Source organism: Cupressus sempervirens, chromosome 7, assembly GCF_028749045.1.
Source record: "Cupressus sempervirens isolate cs-2001-9-10 chromosome 7, ASM2874904v1, whole genome shotgun sequence".
Lineage (NCBI taxonomy): Eukaryota > Viridiplantae > Streptophyta > Pinopsida > Cupressales > Cupressaceae > Cupressus > Cupressus sempervirens.
In genome coordinates, this window is record NC_143124.1 from 217,100,817 (window position 1) to 217,103,507 (window position 2,691).

A 2,691-nucleotide genomic window follows, 5' to 3' on the forward strand; every position below is an offset into this window, starting at 1 on the left:
AACACAATCAAGCAATGTTGGAGATTGCATTAGTGCTAAGCTATGACAAGTTTGATGACACAATGGAACGCACTACTACTAAGAAAATGTGGGATATAATGAAAACCATCCATGGAGGAGACACAAATATTTTGAGAGAAAAATTAGAAAGATTGAGAGGTAAGATTGATGAAATGAAAATGGTAGAAGGAGAAGACATTGTACAATATTGTGGAAGAATCAAAGAGGTGGTCAACTCTATAAGAATATCAAATGGAAAGATTGCTAATGAGACTCTTATAAAAAATGTATTGAGAACTCTACTTCTTATCTATGCTATTAGGGTTTGTAAAATATAATAAATGAGATTTACCCCTGGTAATAACCTAACTTTGGAAGGTGTAGTTGATGGTCTTACTACTTTTGAATTGTCATACTTTTATAGTTTCACTCCTACCACTATTAAATTTTCTTTCAAGTATCAAATGCTTCTTAGTAAGAAAGGAAAAGGAAAATGTGTGAATAGTGATAGTGATTTCTTTGATGATGATCTTGATTAGATTGAACCATTTATGGAAATAAGAATTCCAACAGGCAAAGGAAAATACATAGGTAAACTTCCTATAATATATTTTTTGTGTAAAAATGTTGGTCATATCATTGTGAGATGTCTTGACAAAGAAGACAAGGATGATAGCAAGGAAAACAAGTACAAAGGTAGAATAGATGACAAATATTAAAAAAGAAATAAGGACTAAAAAGATAAAGGTAAGAAATCTTGTTATGTTGCTGATGAAGAAACTGATAATGAGTTTGATAACAATGATAAACAAGTTGTCTATGTTACTATGAAAGAAGATTTTGATGAAGATGATAAAACTGCATTAATTTCATATGGGAGTAAAGGTGATAGATGGATAATTGATAGTGGCTTCTTGCATAAAATGACTGGTGATAAAATCAAGTTCAAAACCATGGAATAATATAAAGGTAATTGTGTTAAGTTTGGTCATGATACACCATGTCTTGTGAAGGTAAAGGATCAATACAATTGATTGATAAGATCAAGTGTGGCAATGTTTATTGGACTAAATGACTTAAATATAACTTATTGACTATTTTTTCATTGAACAAGTCATGATACAAAGTTGAATTTCATCACAAGAAGCTCAAGATATTTGATACTATTGGTGAGCTAATTTGGAGTGGTGATTAGACAAGAGGTAACTTGTTCTATCTAGATTTATCTGATGAGACATGTTTTTTTGCACAAAATAAAAATATATGGTAATCACATAAGAGGTTGTTGTTAGAAATAGATAATACTGAGAGGGTGTGGGGCTGGGGGGGTGGGGGGGAGGGATGGTAGAAATATATGGTAACTATTATTCTAGAAACTTTTACCCACAACCAAATATTTTTAATTACTTTATAATGTACATAAGAAAGTAAACCAACAATATTGAACAAAAAATATAGCTATACACATAGAAAACTCATAACACCATTATTTGTTAATTAGGAAAACCATGGCCAATGGAAAACCTTAGAGGGGATGATATCTACAAGATTATTCACTAAACAAAAGGATCATGTTAAGGGTATTGATCCTATTGGGAGTCTATGAAGTACATATAATGTCTCAAGTCCTTTTTAGAGAACTAGGACTTTTTAGATGCCTTAAATATGTTAGGAGTTAGTGGAAAAAATACAATATATGCAAGAAGAGCCTACTATCCTAACTCACAATTATGCAATAAAGTTCTTCACAACAATAGATATACATACAATAATTTCTCACTACTGTAATTCACACTTTCTCTGATCATGCATCGAATATCACATCACATAAGGCTCATATGTCTCTCAAGCTATCCATACAATAGTTCGCATGTCATATCTCATAACATCCACTAATATTCTTTGCGCAAGATAAGATCTTTACTTATACTTCACAAATTAGTAATTCTCTACTCAGTCGGCCTTCATGTCTTCACATTCTTGATATAGTATAAAATAAATTATGGATTAGTATCCAAAAATTTGGCTCATCATGAATTAGTAATTATTTTTTTATCAAAATAATTCCTTAATTTGTACAACACAATTCTCTGCTATTCTCTATTTTGCTCTTTTAAATACTCATATTGGTATTTGAACTATAACTTGTGTTGTATTGTCCATACATATTTGTGTATTGGCATACATCATCATGAAATTGTCATAAATATATCCTCAACTATGCATAAGATAATTTGAAGTGTGTCATTCGTACACATCATATATGTTTTTGTGTTGTTGCAAAATGTCTAACACTTAGACAATTTTCTAACTTTAAATGCATAAATGAAATGTTGAATATAGTATAAAATAACTTATGGATTAGTGTCCACAAATTTGGCTCATCATGAATTAGTAATTATTTTGTTACCAAAATAATTCCTTAAGTTGTACAACACAATTCTTTGCTATGCTTTATTCGAATCTATTAAATAATCATACTGGTATTTTAACTATAACTTTTGTCATACTGTCGGTACACATCTATGCACTGGCATACACCATCATGACATTTTCATAAAAATATCCTCAATTGTGCATAAGATAATTTGAAATGTGTCATCTGTACACATCATATATGTTTTTGTGTTGTTGCAAACTATCTAACACTTAGACAATTTCCTAACTCTAAATGCATAGATGAAATGTTGA